The sequence below is a fragment of the Podarcis melisellensis genome (genome assembly GCF_964234715.1).
Source record: "Podarcis melisellensis genome assembly, chromosome: 11".
Classification (NCBI taxonomy): domain Eukaryota; kingdom Metazoa; phylum Chordata; class Lepidosauria; order Squamata; family Lacertidae; genus Podarcis; species Podarcis melisellensis.
Window position 1 is genome coordinate 59,546,638 of NC_138543.1, and position 24,361 is coordinate 59,570,998.

Below are 24,361 nucleotides of genomic sequence, written 5' to 3' on the forward strand. Positions count from 1 at the left end.
CTTTTTCCCTAATGAGTGTATTTAGGCTTGCAGTTTTAAGCATGGTAAGACATGATTTTTAAGGAAGAGAATGTCTTCATTTTTTTAAAGTAGGGAATGTTGGGTGATCAATAGTGACAATTAACTTTACCCTTGCAAAAATTGAGAATTTTTTTTTCTCCCTTGTGGGGACGGGAGTCAATGACTGGAGCATTGCATGGGCAAGGGGGTGAAGTTTGAGGGTGGAAATGCTATTTTGGAGTAGGGAGACAGATAGTGATGAAGTCATGGCATAAGACCATTTAGTTATTTCCCCCTCAATCCCAGATGGGCGAACAAGTCAAACTTTTGCATAAAATGTCACAAGGTGCAGATGAATGAATCAGTAAGTCTGCATGTGGAACTTATCCTGCTCCTCAGCACTGTCTCTTTCCCTTGGAGTCAACCCAATGGAACCCAGGGCACACATTTGCTGCCTTGTTAAATACTGGAATAGTAACCATTTGTGGTGACAAAGCAGGACATGAAAGCAATTGACTATGTCCATTGGCTATGCATCTGAAAGCCAAGATGTGTCCCTAAGCTAGGTGAGCTTTGCTGTTTTGCCCTCTGCCTCAGAAAGGGGATAAAAATGAATTTGCTGCGCTGATTCTATTTTATACCTGGGGTATCAACAGGAAAACGGTATTGTCGCTCCCCTTCCAGCCCCAGATGTGAATAGCACCAGGATGGGCTTTTAATGAGCACAACCTGATTACTGTCACGACCGGAGGAGAGTGAGTCCCGTTTGTTTGCGTTCCATGGAGTGGCGGGGATCTGTTCTCAATCAGAATAATCCAATTTAAAGGAATGATTCATATTAGCGAACACATCTGTCTGAGGCCAGAGCAGAACCCTGGTGTTAGTTTAATAAATGACGTTCATTAAACTCAGCTGAAAATATAATCTGGAGAGACTGATGGAGTGAGCAGAGCAAAGAATAAGCAAAAAGAGCTGGCAATTATCAGCCGTCATTTGTTCTGCCGCCACCGCAGAAGTGGGGCTTGTTTGCTGAAATCTTAATTTCGTTTGGCTGAGGTGGAATCCATCAAAAAGGTCCATACAGCAGACAGAGCCCTCGTTTCTCAAAATCTGTCAGTGCAGGGGTGCACCAGGCATTGGGGGTGGGTGGGGGAAGCGAGGATGTTAGCAGTTTTTCCTGATCTGTCCTGTACCAGGACAAAAAATTCCCAGGTCAGGATGGATGGGAAAATGCTTCTCTGGGAAGGAACTGAAGGAATGGGTTTCCCAAATCCCAAAACTGACTGTGCAGGCAGTTTTTAAACTGCACCAAAATCCCCATTTCTCCTTAGCTAAAATGCATAAACTTTAGCCATTGAGCAAATGCAAAACAAGAACACAGCTCTCTCCCTTATCAGTTTGACGGCAAGACTGGCCTTGACTTTACCAGTAGAACAGACACAGACATATCTTATGTCCTGACCACAAATGACACAGAGACCCAAGTCTGGGACTAACGCCAGAGCATGTTCTCGGAAGTAGTGACCTCTTGCTCCAAGATAGGAGTAGGAACAGGAATATCCTTTTATGGTCAGAAGATCCCTTTATGGTTGAGAGTACCAGAGCAGGAACATATGTGATGTCAACCTGTGTACGTACGCCGACGTGGTTGGGCTCCTAGGGGAGGAGTGAGAGGGTGCCTGGAGGATATATAAACTGCATGAAACCTGTCATTTCTTTGTACTTGCTGTGGACTCACCACGCAGGTGCCTTCTGCTATCCGGAGAGCAGAATAAACTCTTTCTTTGAAACAACCTCAGTGTCATTTTGACTTCCTTCCTCCTGTCCCGGAGCAACGCAGACCCAATCTCTAATAAGGACATACCAGGAGAGGAGGTCCAATCTCTAATAAGGTGAACTCTAATAAGGCTACAGAACAAATGAGCGAGCCTCCTCAAAGAAGCATTGCCAAATCAGATGCTGTCCTGTCTCGGAGGCAGTAGCTTTTGCCTCTGTTACTCAGTCCCTAGTTGCTTCTGGACTAGATGACTGCCATGCTATCTAAGTAGGGCTGCCAATAATAATAATAATAATAATAATAATAATAATAATAATAATAATAATTTTTATTTATATCCCGCCCTCCCCAGCCGAAGCCAGGCTCAGAGCGGCTAACAACAATAAAAGTAACAGTTTACATAAAATCACAATCAATTTCTAAAACCAATTCATTCTAAAATCAATTCAAAATCAAATTAATGGCAACCATTGGCAATTCTGTGAGGATTACCGAAGGAGGGGGTCAGACTGTGTCTTGGCCAAATGCCTGGTGGAACAGCTCTGTCTTGCAGGCCCTGCGGAAAGATGTCAAGTCCTGCAGGGCCCTAGTCTCTTGGGACAGAGCGTTCCACCAGATCGGAGCCACAGCCGAAAAAGCCCTGGCTCTGGTTGAGGCCAGCCTAACCTCCCTGTGGCCCGAGATCTCCAAGATGTTTTTATTTGAAGACCGTAAGGTCCTCCGAGGGACATACCAGGAGAGGAGGTCCAATAGGAATGAGGGTCCTAGGCTGTTTAGGGCTTTAAAAGTTAAAACCAGCACCTGGTTTTAACACTCTGAAGACATTCCTCTTGCAATTCTTCACGCAGCACATTGTGTTGCAATTCTTCACACAACGGGACACTATGATGAGTGCCAGAGCGGACAGAAATGCCATTTACCTTCACGCCACAGTGGTACCTGTTTGTCTACTTGTGCTGGTGTGCTTTCGAACTGCAAAGTTGGCAGAAGCTGGACCAGAGCAACGGGAGATCACTCCATTGCAGGGATTCAAACTGCCAACCTTACAATAGGCAAACCTAAGAGGCTCAGTGGTTTAGACCCCAGTGCCACCTGTTACAACCATAGTAGCAGGTGCATGAGAGAGGGCTTTTTCAGGGATGCCCCCCCCCCGCCCGCCACCATGAGAATTGTGTTTGCCTCCTCTCTTGATCCGGCTTTCATTTCCAACTGGCCTTTGGCAAAGCTTAAGATCGGGGAGTTTGTAGCAGTATATTGTAGCAACCCCATGCTTGGCACGAGAGGGTGAGCTGCGATGGTTTTATATGGGTGTATTATCTGCATTTTATCCGTCCTGCATTTAAGGAGCTGGATTATGTATTGATCCTAATTGTGCAGTTTCTAATGGCACTTGTTGTTTTATTAAGCTTGCTCACACGTTACAAATGAGCATAAGAGTGTACACTTTTTTGATTTAGGCGGCTCAGTGAATCTGTACATAGGTACACGCTGTACTCTCGCTGATCATGATGTGTGAACAACTGTATGAATGTACAGCTCGACGGTTGTGTATGCAGGCACACTGCATGCAATATGTGAGCACGCCCACTGTGATCTTATATGGTGAGCCGTAGAGGATGTTGGGGGTGATCTACTGTCCTGAAAGGCAGCATAGAAATGTACCTTTTTAAAATAAATAAATAAAATCGAGCCATTAGTATGGGAGCATCATTAGCAAAGAAGAGCCCTTTTAAGACAGCTGTCATTTATACCAGAGGAGCAGACATCATTGCCCTCCTAGAAATGTGAAGGAAGAAAATAGCAAGGAAAGACACTGTTGATATCCTCCATCCCTTGTCCCATGAAATGCCATGGTCTCCCACTTCTTCTGCTGGGATATTGACCCCCCCAACCACCACCATCCTTTTTGATTCAGGCCCCATGACATTTCTTGCAGGCCAAGCCATTGTGCCGCCTCTGCCCCCCCAGCCCACCAAGTAATAATAATAATAATAATACATTTTATTTATATCCTGCCCTCCCCAGCCAAAGCTGGGCTCAGGGCGGCTAACAACAATCAAAATAATCCAACATTCTAAAAACATTCATTATAAAATTAATTAAAATCAAATTAAAATCAAATTGATGGCAACCATTAAGCAAAAGTCTGTGCAGGTTGCCAGAGGAGGGGGTCAGGCTGCGCCCTGACCAAAGGCCTGGTGGAAAAGCTCATTCTTGCAGGCCCTGCAGAAAGATGTCAGGTCCCGCAGGGCCCTAGTCTCTTGTGACAGAGCGTTCCACCAGATTGGAGCCGCGGCCAAGAAAGCCCTGGCTCTAGTTGAGGCCAGCCTAACCTCTCTGTGGCCTGGGATCTTCAGGATGTTTTTATTTGCAGACCGTAAATTTCTCTGTGGGACATACCAGGAGAGGCGGTCCCGTAGGTACAAGGGTCCTAGGCTGTATAGGGCTTTAAAGGTTAAAACCAGCACCTTAAACCTGATCCTGTACTACACCGGGAGCCAGTGCAGCTGGTATAGTACCGGATGAATATGATCTCGCAGCGAAGACCCCATAAGGAGTTTCGCCGTGGCATTCTGCACCCGGTGGAGTTTCTGGGTCAGTCTCAAGGGCAGCCCCACGTAGAGCGAGTTACAATAATCCAGTCTGGAGGTGACTGTCGCGTGGATCACAGTGGCTAGGAAAAAGGACAACATAGAATGGCTTTGGTTTGAAACAGACTATGCCTTTATTGAACACAAGACACAAGAGGTTTGGCTTAGGCATGGGGCAATTGTTTACTTCCGGCCCGCATGCCAGAAGTACCTGCATGGGTCAATCTGGCAGCGGGAGTTCCTAAGACTTACATCAAATAAGAGGAGACTCATTGGGGCTTGGTGGAGTACGATTGGCCCTGGGCCCCAAGGGGACATAGGCCACACCCCCTGTATCCCTTTAAGAGGAGTTTGGATTTGATATCCGGCTTTATCACTACCCTAAGCAGTCTCAAAGTGGCTCACATTCTCCTTTCCCTTCCTCCCCCACAACAAACACTCTGTGAGGTGAGTGGGGCTGAGAGACTTCAGAGAAGTGTGACTAGCCCAAGGTCACTCAGCAACTGCATGTGGAGGAGCGGAGATGCGAACCCGGTTCCCCAGATTACGAGACTACCACTCTTAACCACTACACCACACAGGATACCCTAGCATTGGAGGGACAGGAAGGAACTACAGTGGTACCTCGGGTTAAGTACTTAATTCTTTCCGGAGGTCCGTTCTTAAGCTGAAACTGTTCTTAACCTGAAGCACCACTTTAGCTAATGGGGCCTCCTGCTGCCGCAACACCGCCCGAGCACGATTTCTGTTCTCAACCTGAAGCAAAGTTCTTAACCCGATGTAAGGGTTATAGGGGTTGCTCGTGGGTAAGTTGCCGCCACTCCTGGCTGGGTTGCCTGGTTAAACCTTTTCTGTCTGGGCAGCCCTTCACTTCCTGGCTGTTTCAGTCGCTGGCAGAATCCGTCAGTGGGCGTTTCTTGAACCTCTTCCAGCAAAGAAGTTCTTTGACACCAAGTCTCTGCCTATTCTCCCTGCGCGGAAGTCTTCTGCGCAGGGAGGGTGTGGGCAGCAGAGGAGCCGGGCTCTCCCCGCTGGTCTCCGGCGAGGAGTCCTGGAGCCCCCTCACCGATTCCCCCATCTGCCCCCCTTTATCCCTGGTGTTACGCTGATTTCCTTCCCCAGCCGATGAGCTGCCTTCCTCCCTGCTGGGCCCTTCTCCAGCATCGCTTGGGAGCCTTACCTCCGCCTCTGGCTCCGATGGCAGTTCCCTGACACCCGAGGTACTATTTCTGGGTTAGCAGAGTCTGTAACCTGAAGCGTCTGTAACCCGAGGTACCACTGTACAACCTCCCCTCCATTCAAAGCTAAGATTGCCCCAACCTCGGCTCTTCATAACTGATAAGAAAAACCAGGTGAAGGGTCCAAGTGAGGGTTGTTTAAATGCCCCGGGAGCAGTCCTCCTTGAGCTGCAGCCATTGGGAGCCTTGCAAAGCACATGGCTCGCATTCTCCTCTGATCTCCCCATCAGAGCAACCTCGCCATGTGACACCTTTGGCCGTTTCCCAGCTTCCTCTCCCGATATGTATTTTCAAAACCTCAAGTTAGCCTTAGTCTTGGTCTGTTGGATTGTGATTAATGAGCTGGTCCTTGATGTGGCTGAATCTCCCACTTGGTTTTCTTGTTTTGCTTTGGTTTTGGTTTTGTAGAGCCTTTGTTCACCTTTCATCCCATTCCATCTCCCTCGTTGGGTATATTACTTGAGGGGGTGGTTTTTAGGGATTTTTTAATGCTGGGGGGTGTTTTTAATATGTATGGGCTGACAAGAGCAGCCCTTCAAGTCCCAAGCAGACAGGCAAAAAAAGCTGAAAAGACAGAGAAAAGAGTAATGGAGAAGGAGGCAGACCTTGATCTCATAAGGTTTCAGCGCTGATTAGAGCGGCGCATGGTGTCAGCCACCTTTTCTTGTTGAGGGCAGTGCGGCTGTGAAGTGATTCCCCCTCCACTGTCCCTTCCAACCCTCTTTAATCAGTTTCCAGAGTTTCTGTCTTGGATGCAAGGATACCATCTGCATTCCTGCAGACTCTATTTGGGCACAGAACCTATTTAGACACATGCAGGTGTTTGCTTGCTTGGTTATGGTTCAAATTTATACCCCATGACAATGGCTTACGTAAGGTTTTTTTTTTAAAATCTAAATAACAAGAATAGAACAGTACAGATAAATGAAAACTTAAAAAGAGGTATACACAGGGCTTTGTTTCAGCCTGAGCTCATAGGAGCTCAACTCCAGTACAGTGGTACCTCGGGTTAAGAACTTAATTCGTTCTGGAGGTCCGTTCTTAACCTGAAACTGTTCTTAACCTGAAGCACCACTTTAGCTAATGGGGCCTCCCGCTGCCGCAGCACGATTTCTGTTCTCATCCTGAAGCAAAGTTCTGAACCCAAGGTGCTATTTCTGGGTTAGCAGAGTCTGTAACCTGAAGCATCTGTTACCTGAAGCGTCTGTAACCCGAAGAACCACTGTACCTCTCAAGCGGGCACCATTACCATTCTAAGACAGCAAGGGAGAAGTTCATGCTGAGCTCCTGCTCCTCTTTATTTTAGAAAAATAGCACTGGGTATATAACAGTTAAAAGTGATGCTAATAAAGCGTCGAAATGCAGAAAGATCTTGATATGAGAAAAGAGTAGATACCAGGCAAGGTTCCTTGAACTTCACAGGTAAGGCCCCATCGCTGGAAGGGTGCTCATTCAAGGCCTAAGTTGTTGAGCAGTTAACATTAATACAGACCCTCCAAGTGTCCCTATTTTCCAGGGATGACCCTGATTTACAGAAGCTGTCCCGGTTTTTGATTTGATCCCAGAATGTCCTGCTTTTCCTTAGGTAAAGGTAAAGGGACCCCTGACCATTAGGTCCAGTTGTGGCCAACTCTGGGGTTGCGGCGCTCATCTCGCTTTATTGGCCGAGGGATCCGGTGTACAGCTTCCAGGTCATGTGGCCAGCATGACTAAGCCGCTTCTGGCGAACCAGAGCAGCACACGGAAACACCATTTCCCTTTCCGCCGGAGCTGTACCTATTTATCTACTTGCACTTTGACATGCTTTCGAACTGCTGGGTTGGCAGGAGCTGGGACTGAGCAACGGGAGCTCACCCCGTCGCAGGGATGCGAACCGCCGACCTTCTGGTCGGCAAATCCTATGCTCTAAGGTTTAACTCACAGCGCCACCCATGTCCCTAGACGTCCCTATTTTCATCAGAGAAGGTTGGAGGGTATGGAGTTCTCTGACCCCTCAGTTGTCTGAAGGCAGCCCTGTATAGGGAAGTTTTTAATGTTTAATGATTTATTATGTTTTTATATATGTTAGAAGCCACCCAGAGTGGCACGGCAGCATGATTTGGGGTGGTATAAATAGTAACATCATCATCATCATAATTATTATTATTATTAAATAGGTCGTCCCTATTTTCATCAGAGAAATATTGGAGGGTATGTTAATATCTTGTATTGGGCTGAGTCATCCATAGGCTGCAAATGCAGGCCTCGTTAGATTGGTGTCCTATGATTTCAATATGCCACATCGTTTAGCATTCCACCAACTGCAATAGCTGTAGCTTCTGTCCCATCTTCAAGGATGAATCTATGGGCATCTTGCAAGGAAGTGCAACCCTTTCCAGATGCTGGTGGTAGGAATTTATTTTAGTGCTATTGCTGGGGATTAGTTTCCAAAAGGGATGCAGAATTGATTTGCCTGTCGCCACTAGACATGTGCTAAATCTGAAAGTATTCATATATGAGGAGCGAGATGTGCAAGATTATTTTTAAAGATTAGATTTATGACTTGTGCTTATGACATGTGCATTTGGGGTTGCAAAGTGTCCAGTTCACACTTCCAGGTATACATCACTTGATCGCACCAACACATGATGGTGATTAGCTGAGTGGGTGAATTTGAAAAGGATAGCATTGTTTCTTTATTTAATTTCCACCATTTTTATATTGAGGCTTGAATGCCTAGAGGTGTATGGTAAGGTTAAAGGTAAAGGTAAAGGTACCCCTGCCCGTACGGGCCAGTCTTGACAGACTCTGGGGTTGTGCGCCCATCTCACTTAAGAGGCCAGGGGCCAGCGCTGTCCGAAGACACTTCCGGGTCACATGGCCAGTGTGACATCGCTGCTCTGGCGAGCCAGAGCCGCACACGGAAACGCCGTTTACCTTCCCGCTGGTAAGCGGTCCCTATTTATCTACTTGCACCCGGAGGTGCTTTCGAACTGCTAGGTTGGCAGGCGCTGGGACCGAGCAGCGGGAGCGCACCCCGCCGCAGGGATTCGAACCGCCGACCTTTCGATCAGCAAGTCCTAGGCGCTGAGGCTTTAACCCACAGCGCCACCTGCGTCCCATGGTAAGGTTAGGTAAAGGTAAAGGGACCCCTGACAGTTAGGTCTAGTCACGGACAACTCTGGGGTTGCAGTGCTCATCTCGCTTTACTGGCCGAGGGAGCCGGCGTACAGCTTCCGGGTCATGTGGACAGCATGACTAAGCCGCCTGTGGCGAACCAGAGCAGCGCACGGAAATGCTGTTTTACCTTCCCGCCGGAGCGGTACCTATTTATCTACTTGCACTTTGATGTGCTTTCGAACTGCTAGGTTGGCAGGAGCTGGGACAGAGCAACGGGAGCTCACCCTGTCGCGGGGATTCAAACCACTGACCTTCTGCTCGGCAAGCCTAGGCTCTGTATTGTAGACCATAGCGCCACCCGCATCTTAGGTTAGGAGGGTGCAGTAAAGATGAAATCAATTTAAAAACTAACCACAGAATAAGAAAACTTACTTAAAATGTGTGCTGTAAAGCCACTTCCGGGACCTGGCAAGGAGGTCTGGTTGCGGGCTTCACGCCCACCCCACGTGCACGGGGGCTGGGTTGCAGCTCCCGCGAGAGCAGGGGAATCCTGCCCGCATCGTCTGCCCAGCCAGCCAATCAGGTGGCTGGGGGCGTGGCCTGCCCTATTTAGGGCCGGCGCAGCCGGGGCTCGCCCTCTCTTGCCGGCCAGCCATCATATCAGCAGCCAGTGCAATCTTTTAAATATCAATGTCATGAGCTGGCAGTAATCCATTCCCACCAACAGATGAGCTGCAGCATTTTGTACCAGCTGGAGCTTCTAGACCAGGCCCAAGGGTAAAGGTAAAGGTACCCCTGACCGTTAGGTCCAGTCGCAGACGACTCTGGGGTTGCGGCGCTCATCCCGCTTTATTGGCCGAGGGAGCCGGCGTACAGCTTCAGGGTCATGTGGCCAGCATGACTAAGCCACTTCTGACGAACCAGAGCAGCACACGGAAACGCCGTTTACCTTCCTGCTAGAGCGGTACCTATTTATCTACTTACACTTTGATGTTCTTTCAGATTGCTAGGTTGGCAGGAGCTGGGACCGATCAACAGGAGCTCACCCCATTGCGGGGATTCGAACCACCAACCTTCTGATCGGCAAGCCCTAGGCTCTGTGGTTTAGAGCACAGCGCCACCTGCATCCCTAGGCCCAAGGATAGACCAGGCCAAATGGTAGTCCTCCATAGGACGTGTCATAAAAATTGAGCCGTGAGGTTACCAAGACTCTATGGAAGTGGTTGGTTTGGTGGGATCATCACCATACTCCATAAACCAGACAGCTGCACTAACTCAGCCTGATGGAAGTTGTAGTCCCAAGTGTCTGGAGGACACCACCTTGATGAAGGGGGAGGGTGTAAACCTTTCTTCATTTATAGATCAATCCTGCATGTGTTTTTTCAGAAGCAAGTCCCATGTGTTCAGTGAAACTTACTCTCGGGGAAATAGGGTTCTGCACAGGTAATGTGACACAGGTGTGTTAATTTGGCAAGTGTTGGACAGTATTCTTGTTATAGTTGTATAAAGGCGGTAATGCTGGTTAGTAAGCATGGAGAACATGCTGCCTCCAGGGACAAAATTGTGCCGTCCCCATTCTGCCATGATTGCCAGCTGAACCTTCTTTCACCAATGGGAAGGCTGCACATGACAGCAGCAGGAGAATTTGGGGTTGGGCGGGCGCATCTCTAGATTGTGGCACACATGGCTCTGATCTCCCACTGAGGACGATGGTCAGGGTGCTCAGGTGGAACAATTGGGGAAGTGGTATCTGCTGCTACTGCCCCCTGGTGCCACCTGAGGCTATTGTCCTAATTCTGTCTAATGGCTGAGTTGTCCCTGCCTCCATCCACCCATCCACCCATCCATTCATCCATCATCTACCCATCATTTCTTACTTGGAGTCCATCACAGAGAATGGATCATGTCATGGCTATAGGGTTGGGGGAGCCTGGATGGCATGACCTGCTTGCCATAATCAGAACGGCATATGTTGTGGTGGCTATCTTCACCCGAGGAAGAATGGGACAAGCCAATTTTAATTGCCCTTTATGTTTACTCCCGTGCTAATGTTGTCCTTAGTTTTAATGTGTCTGAGTTTTTGCATTCGACCCACAAGTGAGCCTCTTCAGCAAATCTCTGGTCTTTGAGTTTCATATCAAGCTCAGGCGACTACCAACAGCTAGAGATCCCATATATATATATATATATATATATGCAGGTTTTGGTGTCCTCGGGTGTCTTCCCGTGTAAAAGTTGGGGTGTCTAGGCGACGTTTCGACGAGGTCTCACTCGTCATCTTCAGGCTGGTGCTTTCGGCTTCTTGTTACTGGAACAGAGCAGGATCTCAGTGTTTGAGTTCCTATAAATACTGTTGAGGGGGTGTGGTGTATAGCCTCCAATGTTCTGGGCAGAGAGGAAGTTCCCAGGCTAGTGTGCCTTTTCTTCTTTTGTTCCTTAATTACTTGAGGGATATCTTGAGTGATTTCTTGAGTGATATCCTGAGTACCACTTAGGTGGGTCATTAGGTGTGGATTAGTTGCTAAAGTCTTTGTGTCTTGACCTCTTGAACTTTGTGAAGAGTTTTTCTGAGAAGATGGCTGTACTGCACTTAGTTGTGCTCTGGCTTGGCTTCGTGTATAGGGGCGAGCTGTGGTTTTGTGGCCTGTGTCAGCCAGATCTGTGTAGGGATTGCAGGGGGGTGCAGCATCCGGAGGTGCCACCATGGTTTGGCTACTGGATGGTGTCTGTAATTTATCTGTGGAGAGGGTCTGGGTTTGGGTCTGGTGTGGTTGATTGGTGATGGCGTTCTGTGTGCCTCTGGATCTGGTGTCAGTTTTTGTGGGGAGGGCTAATTTCCAGATGTCTGGCAAGCGGGATGTGTCGTCACGCTTGTTCATGTTGTGAGGGTGTTTCTCTATCTCGATGGCTTCCATGATTATTCTCTTGTGGTGATGTTCCATGTTAAAGAGCAATTTGGAATCTGCAAAATTAATTTCGTGTCCTGTTTCTTTCATGTGTTGGAAAAGAGAGGAAGTTTTTTCTTCTTTTTTGACGGCATTCTTGTGTTCTGCGATACGTGCATTTATTCGTCTGTTTGTTTGTCCAATGTACGTGGCTGGGCAGAATAATCATGGAAGCCATCGAGATAGAGAAACACCCTCACAACATGAACAAGCGTGACGACACATCCCGCTTGCCAGACATCTGGAAATTAGCCCTCCCCACAAAAACTGACACCAGATCCAGAGGCACACAGAACGCCATCACCAATCAACCACACCAGACCCAAACCCAGACCCTCTCCACAGATAAATTACAGACACCATCCAGTAGCCAAACCATGGTGGCACCTCCGGATGCTGCACCCCCCTGCAATCCCTACACAGATCTGGCTGACACAGGCCACAAAACCACAGCTCGCCCCTATACACGAAGCCAAGCCAGAGCACAACTAAGTGCAGTACAGCCATCTTCTCAGAAAAACTCTTCACAAAGTTCAAGAGGTCAAGACACAAAGACTTTAGCAACTAATCCACACCTAATGACCCACCTAAGTGGTACTCAGGATATCACTCAAGAAATCACTCAAGATATCCCTCAAGTAATTAAGGAACAAAAGAAGAAAAGGCACACTAGCCTGGGAACTTCCTCTCTGCCCAGAACATTGGAGGCTATACACCACACCCCCTCAACAGTATTTATAGGAACTCAAACACTGAGATCCTGCTCTGTTCCAGTAACAAGAAGCCGAAAGCACCAGCCTGAAGATGACGAGTGAGACCTCGTCGAAACGTCGCCTAGACACCCCAACTTTTACACGGGAAGACACCCGAGGACACCAATACCTGCATTCCTGTACCCGTGAAAATCTACGAAAGCATATATATATATATATATATATATATATATATATAAAATTGGCATGCTCATGGATGTGCCCACTTTCCAGCAAACAAACTCTTGCACATTGATGTTTATATCCTACAAAAGGTGCTCAAAATTGTTTCTAAGACAAGCCCCCCAGCTTTACTGATGCAATTATTAAATTTCAGGAACATCGTACGAAGTGGGGCTTTGAATGTCTTTTTTTAAAAAAAATGTAAGGAGAAATTAATAAAAGTTTAATAATTAATAGTCCTATGAAAGCTTATTGAGTGATCTCAGGCTTCAATCAATCTTCAACATATGGGGACACCAATTTTCACCTTACTCTTCCTAGCTGGAGGTGTATCCTAGTTTTAGTGCAATTAAAAACGAGTCAAGAAATATTTTTAGTTAATTGAGCCATACACCTTGAAGGTAATTTGAAGCTGCAGGCAAAAAATAATAATAAAATATCCAACGTGCTAATTGAGTGTTGAAAGATTAGAGTTAGCTTGTTTCCGCACAGCCAAGCCTAGCTCAGAGATACTGTACTGAGCGTGCTCTTAGTTTTGAGAGGGTTTTGGTTGGGGAGGGAGACTGGGGGAGAGATGTAAGCAACTGCGGCAGATTTGTAACCCATAGAAAGCCCTCCCAAATACCTGAGTACTCGGAGTAAGGTTGTTTGAGTGCAGAACATTACTGGTAAGATGCTCTGGGGCTGTAGGAACCAACTCCTTGGAGCAAGGTCCCTTCGCTCGTGCCCCCAATAAAGTATTTCAGGGGACCCCCAAAGCTGATGGACATTGCCATTTAAATGGTGTGCATGTGTCTTGTGATCAGTTATGTGCACCGGGGCTTGCCTGAGCCCCGCCCCCAATATTTTATTCAAGTAAATACCTCTACTTGGGTCTTCTGAGCAGAAATGTCCTTGCCCAATATGGTACATTGATCCTCTGAAAGCAGCTTTGGGGGTGAAGTAGTTGCCCATTCCGGAGCCCCGTGCGCATCCTGAATGGAATATAAGTCGCAACGGCGCGTCTGCATGTGCGTGGGTCGCATTTTGGTGCTTCTGTGCATGCGCGCGACGTCATTTTGAGCATCTGTGCATGCGTGAGTGGTGAAACCCAGAAGTAATGCGCTCTGTTACTTCCGGGTTGCCATGGAGCGCAACCCGAAAGCACTCCACCTGAAGCACATTCAACCCGAGGTATGACTGTATGTGGGTAATGTGATGTTTGTGAAGTAACACAAAACGACGGCAACATCTAAGAGAGGAAGGGATAGGACACACACACACCCCACACACAAAAGGTATGGAAGGAACCCACTCTGTACCAGCTGCTACAGAAATGGGGAGAGGCACTTACACCAACCAGCCCTATGTAGTCACAGAGCAAAACTGTCCTCCTTTTTTCAAAATGGAGGGGAGGTATGGGGTGAGTTCAATCCTTGCATCAGTTTTCTGAACTATGGCATGTTTAAGGGGATGTGTTCAATGCAAGTGAGTCTGAGGCAGCTCAAACAGGAACTGAGAGGAAGAGCAAACAGTCCCCTGTGCGTTGTGAATTTTTGAGGGGATATTTACTGAGGCGTTTCAGGAGCACCGTAGTGGGTACCGGCAGGCAGACTGCTCCCCGTGGGCACATTTACAGCTCCTGCCATAGCGTGAGCAGAATGGTGTATTCCGCTCAGGCCCAGTTCAGGACATTTTGCTGCCCGAGGGACAGGACAAAATGGCGTCTCCTTCCACATGCAGAAGCCAACTGGGTGGCCAGTTGACTCACACATCGACAACGCAGGTGGCAGGGTAGTATTCTTTGCCACACTTAAGGCAACAGGCTAGTTTAAAGGGTGGAGACCAAGCTGTGTGGCATACACAGGTATGTCCTCCAGCCAGGAAGAATGGCCAGGGACTCGGGCAAGAATGGTTGGGCAGAGGTCTACCCCGCTCCACAGGAATTGCCGCCTGAGGCGATTGCCTCATGGTGTCCAATCTTAGAGACGGTCCTACATCTGTCCACAGAGGGGGGTGTTTGGATTCGGTCACATCTTCTGGAAGTATTCCTATTGCTGAGTCATGGAATTATTGCGATGTGTTGGGTTTTATGGAAATCAATGGAGGGAGTGAGGAAGACCCACAAACAGAAAGCAGGAACTGTCCCCGTCTGTGGAACACTCTCCCCAGGGAAGTTCGCCTGGTGCCTTCATTGTACACCTTTAGGCGCGAGGCAAAAGCTTTCCTCTTTAACCAGGTCTTTGGTTGATTTGATTGACATCCTATTCTCTTTTAAAATGTGTTGTGGTTTTTTTGTTTGTTTGTTTGGAAGGGAGGTTATTGGGTTGTTGCTGTTTTTATTTGGATTATGTATTTTGTGGTTTTATATTTTGATTTTATTCTGTGAACTGCCCTGAGACCTGCGGGTGTAGGCCAGTATATAAATTCAAGGAAATAAATAAATAAATAAATAAATAAGCAGGAAGGACAAAACACCCAGGAAAAAGAAGAACAGAGTGCAAAAACAGTCTGTGTGAGCATAAGGAATAACGTTGCAGCAAAGCTGTCTTTAAAACGCCCTGTTTGCACCTGATCACCTCATTCCACAACTGAGGCCAGTTCATATTCTCCAAACCTTCCCCATTTAGCTGCAAACGTTTTATCTAGGGGCAGCCCTGTTTAGGGAGGTTTTTAATGTTTTATGTTTTATCGTGTTTTTAATATTCTGTTGGAAGCTGCCCAGAGTGGCTGAGGAAGCCCCACCAGATGGGCAGGATACAAGTAATTTATTATTATTATTATTATTATTATTATTATTATTATTATTATTATTACCAAGTAAAGGGCCAGCCTTCCTGGAAAGCCCTAAACTCCACTTCCCAAACCAATCTCAAAACTGTTCACTACAACAAATGCATTATTCTTAAGCATCTCCACTTCTTTCTGATGTTTTGGCTATCACAGACCAACACAGCTATCCATGGGCATAGCCAGGATTTTTGTTGAGGAAGGCAGGACTTGGGGGGGGGGGGCAGAAGCGACATGATTCATCAGTTAAGTATTTCTATTGTTTTCCTTGATTGGGGGGGGCAGCTGTCCCCCTGCCCCCTCCTCTTGGCAAGGCCCATTTGGGTATCCTACGCAGATGCAATCTTCATATTAGAACTTGGAGTTAGAGTTAGAGACAGGCTGGTGCAGTGGGCTAGATAAATGCCTATCAATATGCCTCCATTGTTGGAGACAGCATGCCTCTTGGATACCAGCTGCTGCAAAATAGCAAGTCAGGAGAGGCAGCTGTTTGCCACGGTGAGAACAGGATGCTGGACCGCACAGGCCTTTGGCCTGACCCAGCTGAGATCTTCTTAACGTTCTCAAATTGTCTTGCGGGAAGCAACCCTGACTTACTTTCAGAAACTTTCTTTTGCAGTTCTCCCGATTATCTTTCAGGTGTGTTGCGTGGTGAGTCCCGCCCCCCCCCCCCGATCGGAAATAAATACACAACACAATTATTAAGGTTAATGGGCTAAATAAGGCCACAACTTTTATTGGTTACAGGTGATGAGCGGTATTGGCTTAGGCATTGGTCCTAACCGACTATATCCGGCTTCAGCCCGTCTGCTAGAAGTCCAGGAAGGGTTAACCACCAGTAGGGGGAGTCCTGCTGATGCACAGCAACTAGGAACTCCCCCGGGGTCACTGCTCAGGGGCATGCCTTAGGCCCTCACCTCCATAGGCTTTGGACAGGGCCACGCCCCCCGGAATCCTTTACCGGACTACCCTTCAATATGTGGGGCAGGTGATGGCGCTACCTCCCCTCTTCCAGCTACAGAAAAATACCAATGCCTAACTGCTAATACCAGGAAAGTTGTGACAATTTGTTACGAGGTTGGCGAAAATCAAGGGGCCCATGCCAATTTGCCAAGTGGAAAAATTCCTACCAGGCCCCTCAATGGCGACCAACCAAGGTCCATAGCAAGGTCAAGGAACGAAAACCTATAAAGGGCAGGAGGGTGGGAAACAGGAACAGCTGGTAGGTGGGAAAAGAGGGAGATCCCCGGCTGCGCCTGTGTTAAATAGGGCAGGCCACATCTGTAGAGCCAGCCAGGGGGTGACATGCCCGGGGATTCCCCCAATTGCACAGGGGCTGGGCTCCAGCCGCCATGTGTGTGGTGGGGCCATGAAGCCCGCAACCCCACCTCCTCTGCAGGGCGGAAGTGGCTTTGACAAGCGAATCTGCTTTTTACATCCAGGGAACAGAGAACTTGTGAGATGGGATGTGGGGTGTGTGGAGAGGAGTATCTCAGATTGGCGCAAGCCATGGGTAGGAACCGAACACTGATGCAGAAAAGAACCTATGGGGAAATGGAATTGTTGGTTTGGGGAAGGGTAGCTTTGCGTGATCGTGGGACTTGTAGCAGTAGCTGGAATTCATACGCCTGCCATACGTTCAACAGGCAGACAAATAGCTCAGTCGTATCAACCACACCTTCCCTGTTTATTTGCTTTACTCTCCAGGTGTGGTTGGGCTCCAAGTGGACTCCAATTCCCACCATCCCTGATTGTTGTCCATGCTGTCCATTGAGGCACCACGTTGGTGATCCTTTGGAGCAGTGTTAGAAACTGAGATATATAAGCTAGGCGCCAAAAGGCTCCTTAAACCAGAGTTACAGCTGCCAAAATGGAACGCCTAGTTGCCATTTCTGGCCAGACAGCTCTAAAGTTGCATTTTTCAGTACGTTTTGGTTCCTGAAATTCGTTCTCATTGTGTAGGTAGAATATCACAGATAGAATTCTACTGGGTGTGTTGCTAGTGTATGAGAAGAGTCAAGATCCTAGTATCTTCATCTCCAGATGGTGGAGATGTCAGGCTCAGGCACTATCCTGTCGCCCAGGCATCGTCACTTGGTCGCGAGTGGTTGACAGCCAGGGGCAAACTGCATCCGGCAAATTTCAAATGTTGCTGCTTTGGAGGAAAGAGACATCAAGTCTCTGGCCAACACAAGGCCCCTTGTCTTTTAGTAGGCCCATCCCATCCAGTAGAGGCCTGCAAAAATGGGAACTGCTGGGGAAGGTTTGCTTTTAGGTCAACAGGAGATGGTTGGCAGCCAATATATTTCCCTAGACTTTGCAAACCAACTTACCGGCGTCTGCTGTCATCCATCCAACGCATGCTTATTTTAGCTGCCACGACATATTGTTCTGTTAATGGTCACTGTTTATTATGTGCCCACACGAACTGTCTGTATATGTCGGTGTGTCTCTTGCTAGGCTCCTTCCATCCCTGTTTTATTTACTTAATTTCGTTTCCTGGTTCTTTTTTCTTCTTTACGTTCAATTGTGCGTGTTCATTAGAGCTTTTTGGAACGATGCTGTGTTTTGGTGCTTATATTTCTTTTATCCCCCTTTCTTTCTTTCCAAAAAATATCTTATGATTTCATAATTCTTTTGCCGTTCTAATCTATATCTTTCCTTCCCACCGTCCCGCCTTTTTTTTTTCCAAACTATATATAAATACAAAGATATATATATAAAAAAAATCTTTTCTTCTTTTGTCATTCAATCAAATTCCAACAATACCAACCAAGAGCCAGTCAAATCCACCACAGTCTCGCGCTGAGCTAGGAAAAAAGTTCACGTAATGACAGGAAAGTGGAGAATACAGTCCCCCAGTCCGTAAGTTCAAATCAACTCGAAGTTGAAAGTGTGACATGATGGCGCCATGTAACGAAGCTAAGAATTGGTTGCATGACATGCCGTCAAGTTTCGTGGAGGTGCCGTGATTGAAGCATTTTTTCTTGGATGTTGTATCAGTTGATGATTGGCCAGTCATGATCACATGTGCCTTTCTTGACTTTTGTGCTGCCACGGTTTTTTATTGCTGTGCTCATTTTTTTTTTAATTATTATTATTTTATTTCCTATTATTTGTTCGTTTCCTTTAGTGCTTGCAGTGGTTTCTTTGTTGTTTGATTTCTCGTTCAGCGGTTTTTGCTTCTTTAGATTATCACACGGAAAGAGGGGAAACGTGAATTCTTAATTCTTTCGGGGGCGGAAAGGGGGATTGTTATAAATGTATGAATAATTCCTAGTTTTAAAAAAGGAAGCAGGGGGAAAATGTGTGATTGGTATTCTTGCACTCTAAAATCTTGTGTTTTATTTTTTTCAATGGATAATTGGGGGCCTTTTTCAATTGATCTTTTTTCTTTCTTTCTTCCTTAAGATATATCAAATCCCTCTCAAAAATTCATAAGAGTTAATCGCAGCAGTTTTTACAAATGGAAAGAGCTACCTTCCAAAGCAAGCTAGAAAATAAAACCTGCGGCTTCTAACGTGCCTTATTAGAATTCCTAATTTGCCTCATAGCGCAATAACTCTCAATAAATCCATCCTGTCTGGGGAGGGGGGGTGTTATTTGGGGGAGAGGGAAAAAAATCCTGATTCTAAAGTAAAATGCATTTTTTCTTTTTGTTTGTTTACAACTGAAAAAGGGTCCTAGATGAGTGTTTTCCTTTTTTTATTTCTTCTTCTATTCTTATTATTTTCGGTGTTGTAATTGTTTAGACTGCTGTGTACGGTTTGCTGTTTGTTCAATCAACAGTGTCGGAAACCTGCCAGCATGGTTTGATATAACGCATGACACCTTCCCCACCAGAGGGGAGCTTTGCAGTTTCTAAGTTTCTTGATGTAATAAATCAGCCAGTGCATAAGAAGAGAAACCTGCTTGCTAGCAAGAGATAAGAGCTAATCCGTAATGATTAAGCATCCTCCTTAAATGTCAAGTTTAGTTGGATCATGATTAAAAAAAAATATTTAAGAAATGTTAGCTTTACATTTTTAGTTTATTTTATTGCACACACAGAGAGAGGAGAGGAAGTTGGTTCCAAGTCATTTTATTTTTTGAAGCCACCTGTGCAAAAAAGTGTTTCTTTCTGCCATTTGCAAAAGAAAATATCTTCCTGGCAGCTTAGCTGCCCACAGAAAGTTGGGGGGGGGACTTTTAAAAGGACAATTTCTCCTTGCGGCCCACAAAATTAAGCTAAGGAGCACATGTGCTTTACCAGGCGATGACAGACCCAGCTGCCCAAATTAGAGTCTTGTCTTTTTTGTGGTAGAGAAACGAAAGCTTGGGGAAGGGGTGGTGCAATTCTAAACTGTCATGGTCAAACAGAGGAAAGTCACTTTGCGTATAGATAGATAGATAGATAGATAGATAGATAGATAGATAGATAGATAGATGATAGATAGATAGATGATAGATAGATAGATAGATAGATGATAGATAGATAGATAGATAGATAGATAGATATAGATAGATGATAGATAGAGATAGATAGATAGATAGATAGATAGATAGATAGATAGATAGATAGATGATAGATAGATAGATAGATGATAGATAGATAGATAGATAGATAGATAGATAGATAGAGATAGATGATAGATAGAGATAGATAGATAGATAGATAGATAGATAGATAGATAGATAGATAGATAGATGATAGATAGAGAGATAGAAGATAGATAGATAGATAGATAGATAGATAGATAGATAGATAGATAGATAGATAGATAGATGATAGATAGATAGATGATAGATAGATGATAGATAGATAGATGATAGATAGATAGATAGATAGATAGATAGATAGATAGATAGATAGATGATAGATAGATAGATAGATAGATAGATGATAGATAGATAGATGATAGATAGATAGATGATAGATAGATAGATATAGATAGATAGATAGATAGATAGATAGATATAGATAGATGATAGATAGATATAGATAGATCAATTACAGTATCTTTTTCCAGCCTCCAGTTGTAGGGTAGACATGGCTACGTCTGAGAAAGCCCGTGTAATTCCAGAGCTCCACGAACCCCTTCACAGCACACTTCTCTTTTGGGTCGTAAATGGGTCTTTCCTGAATTCAGTCTATGGAGAGTGACTTGGGGGAGCGCTCCCATAGTTTGACAGTGTGGAAGCACCCTGATATTTGGCAAATGCAAAAATGTGGGACTTAGCGGAGCCTAGGCATCACGGCAGCCCCGAAGCCCAATCCAAAGCTTTGTGGCAACCGAGGTGCATGACACAGAACTCTCTGGAGAACAGCTCTGGAGAACAGTGTTCTGGAAAACACTCATTGTGGCATCTCCAGCAGCTTCCCGTCCACAGTGAGGGTGCAATATCTGTCGCTGTCTCATAATCTGAAGTGAACGGGGAAGAGCTCACTCGTGCGAACGCCCCGCTTGAAGGCTCCAGCTCCCAAACAGACGAGGAGCCATGTGAAATCAGGCTGTGTATGAATGCACATTATCATGGCACAGCATTGATGTTTCTTAAGTGGAGTAAATATTTCAGATTTTATTGTGAGCAGAAGTTCCTTGTAGTCAGGGGCCGTTAGGAGCTAGGAAAACACCGGCAAGACTTTGCACCACTTATGAGAGATGGATTACTTAACGTTCCCAAAATGTTCCAAAGCAGTTTAGGGATCTGATCTTGAACCCCTTTGCCAAATTTGCATTTAGTTCCCACAATGAGAGCAAGGTTGTCTTGGAAACAGGTGTTCTCCTAAATTTCCTCTCTTTTTTTCTTTTCTTTTTAGGTATACACTTTTGAACTTCTCTTCCCTTGTCAGTTTTCTCTATCTTTCATTCTTCCTCGTTTAATTTCTTGGAGGTTATTTTTCTTTTCTTTTCTTAACTGGTAAAATGTGTGTTGGTTAAATCTGCAATGATCTTCTTCATCTCTTTTTAGGGCATCAGCTGAATGGGCCACATTTAGAGAAATATATATATATATATTAAATAAATATATATAGGAACGAGAACTGTTGGATTACACCTTTAACATATCAGCAAATATCAGTCAAGCTGAAGACTTCAGACTTACTCTCTTTCTGATTGTTTAGACTGTACCATTTCTTTAAGAAAAGTCACGTCAGCTGGGTTCGAAAGGACATAAGCTTGAAACAGAAACATAAATAACAACAACAACAAAAAAACCACAGACAAAATCACGACAGGAGCAAGATCGTCTAGGATTTCTGCAGTGAAACTGATGTTACCACAGCGGCTTTTCTCCAAACAGGAAATGCAAACCTTGATACTGACAAGAGGAGTGCCTGTTTGCCACCAAGGATGCAGTTGCTATGGAAACCCCATGGCACCAGTCACTAAGCATCTTTATCTGTCATTCCTTAGCTATATAGGGACCAAAGGACATAACTTTTTATCGCAGACTTGTAGCTGTATGTAAATTACAGAAGTTCTTTCCTTTTCTCATGAGCTGTTCCTATAACAGGTTTTGAGAGCAATTATATGAAATATGTAAAAACTAAAAAAAAAAACCGCTTAAACGCTTTTAAAAAAAATGGCAAGATAATAGTTCTTTGATACTTGGGGAGGATCTTTGGTTATACATTAATTAAGAGTCTATGAAACTTTCGTATGGTTTTCTGTATAATATGTAAGGATTGAGTGCTTAGAAGGGGAAGGTTGAGGTGGGTATCTGGAAAGCAGACAAAGGAAAAGGAGAGACCCACATAAATAAGCAGATCACTGGACTGGAAAGTGATGGTGATGATGATGATGATGATGATGATGAAGAAGAAGAAGGCGCAGAAGACAAAGACAAGAAGGCTGATGCAAAGTAGAAAGAATACAAGTTTGTAAATGCTTCTGACTCCACCTGCCCTAAAATAGCTGTACAGAATTTAAAAAAGAAAAAAAAAGTTTAAAATACCTATATAATAGGGGGGAAAGGATTAGATGACATAAAAAGCAAAAATAAAAAAAATAAAAAAGCAAAAAAAAAATACATAGAGGTTAGCATTAATGCTAAAAAAAAAAATCCACAAAGATGTTGTAGAACTGTAACTTTTGTAGAGTTTAGAATGAAATCAGTTCCTGCTCTCAGCCAACTACTGTTGGAAGCTGTGTCTTATTGGGGGTGGGGGGAAGGGGGGGCAAAGGAGAGGATGGCTGAATCTCGGCAGCTTTTTAAACTGCAAGCATTCCAGCTAGTAATAAATAAATAAAACTAATAAGCAAACGAAACAAACAAAAAAAATCTCAATTCCTGTAGGCAACGCAAAGGGGGGGCTGGGGCGGGGGACTTGACGGCTATCTTCTTGCAGACTTTCGGAAGTTAGTTCGAACTTGACGGGAAAAAAATAAACTGGAAAAAGAAAACCACAGCTAAGACGCTTTCATGTTTCCATAAGCTGTTGCCAGCAACCTCCAATCATCTTTTGCTTCAGTAGCTTCCATATTTGCTCTAGAACCCTTCAGGACAGGGGTGGGGTGGGAGCGGGGTTTAGCCTAGAACCTTAATCTTAAAAAAAAAACCACAAAAAAACATTTAAAAAAAATATTTAAAACACAAAAACAAAAAAAATTACAAAAAATGCAATCTCTTTGAAGAATTTCTGAAACTGTTTACAAGGAATTTTGAAAAACAGGGGGATGTTTAAAAATAAAAGATGCTGGCTCTGTTTTTCTGTAAATAAATTTGCATATTTTGTAGGACTTTTAATTGTAATGATAGAGAAAAAAAATCAAGGAAAACTATTTAAGGAAAGCACGATATTTATCTTTGGTAAATGACTTTAGAGCAGTTTAAAAAAAGTTGCTTTAAAATCTGAATCAGAAAAATAGAAACAATGAATTATTTAAGAACACATATATTTTAAAGTATATCATATTTATTATAATTTATTTCCACTGTGTTAAAACTTGATTTTTAAGGGTGTGTTTTCCCCCCTTTACTCCATTTTATTGGACCGAGAACAACGACACTGTTCTTTTACGAATAATTGTTTGCCTTTTTGTTTCGATTTGGGGGATTTCTTATTTTGTTTTTTAAAGAAACTGTTCTCTGTCTTTCTCCCTGTTGGGCCTGATTTTGAAGTCTTTATACTGGCTAAACACCCCCCTGGTCTTCTCTGGTTGTTTGGCTGGGATGAGACCACTGAAATAAGCCCCTAATCTAGGTGTGTAAATGACTCCGCAGTTCCATACAACTGCTCTCTGATTCTCAATTCCCTAAAACTCCTTGTAATCTTCTGTAATTATTGAATGACGCTTACCAGCTTAGCCCTAAATAAAGCACAGTTTAAAAAAAGAAGCAGCACGCTTTACTTCTCAATGGTTTCCCCCCCCCACCCTCCCTTAATGTGTTTGCTCTGAGAACCAAATGAATCGCTTTCGACTATTTCATTAATATACATTGTTTGAGTATCAGAACAAATCCCTTTGTGATCTAAAACATATCTCGCTGGACTGAATTAGCGACACGGTTTCATTTAATGTCTGCTTGGTATTCCACAGCCATTGACCTTAAACCTGGTAGGTGATGAGATCAAGAAAAAGTACACACAAATTAGAGATATTACTTCAACCAACACAAGACGGCTGTTTGATTTCAGACTTGGGGGGCTTTTTAATGCTGAAAAGGAAGAAGGCCAAAATTCAAGACATTGCCTGGAGGCAGTTGGAAGATGGGATGGCGGCTAATGGATTGAGGTTGAATCCTGACAAGACAGAAGTACTGTTTTGGGGGGACAGGAGGTGGGCTGGTGTGGGGGACTCCCTGGCCCTGAATGGGGTAACTGTGCCCCTGAAGGACCAGATGCGCAGCCTGGGAGTCATTCTGGACTCACAGTTGTCCACGGAGGTGCAGGTCAGTTCTGTGTCCAGGGCAGCTGTCTACCAGCTCCATCTGGTACTCAGGCTGAGACCCTATCTGCCAAAGACTGTCTCCCCAGAGTGATGCATGCTCTAGTTATCTCCCGCTTGGACTACTGCAGTGC

The 24,361-nt window shown here is 45.1% G+C and overlaps 1 protein-coding gene across 13 annotated transcripts in view; it reads left to right on the forward strand.

The window, feature by feature from the left end:
• The window catches only part of CELF4 (CUGBP Elav-like family member 4), a 792,127-nt gene extending 768,451 nt beyond the window's left edge, over nucleotides 1–23,676 (forward strand). For 12 of the 13 annotated variants that reach the window (XM_081929818.1, XM_081929823.1, XM_081929819.1 and 9 more), the window contains exon 13: nucleotides 21,307–23,676. The gene's annotated coding sequence lies outside the window, so the exon portion shown is untranslated. Of the gene's footprint in view, nucleotides 1–18,131; nucleotides 18,220–21,306 lie in introns of all 13 variants that reach the window. The other variant, XR_014172705.1, reaches the window with a different exon arrangement.
• Nucleotides 23,677–24,361: the final 685 nt, after the last annotated feature.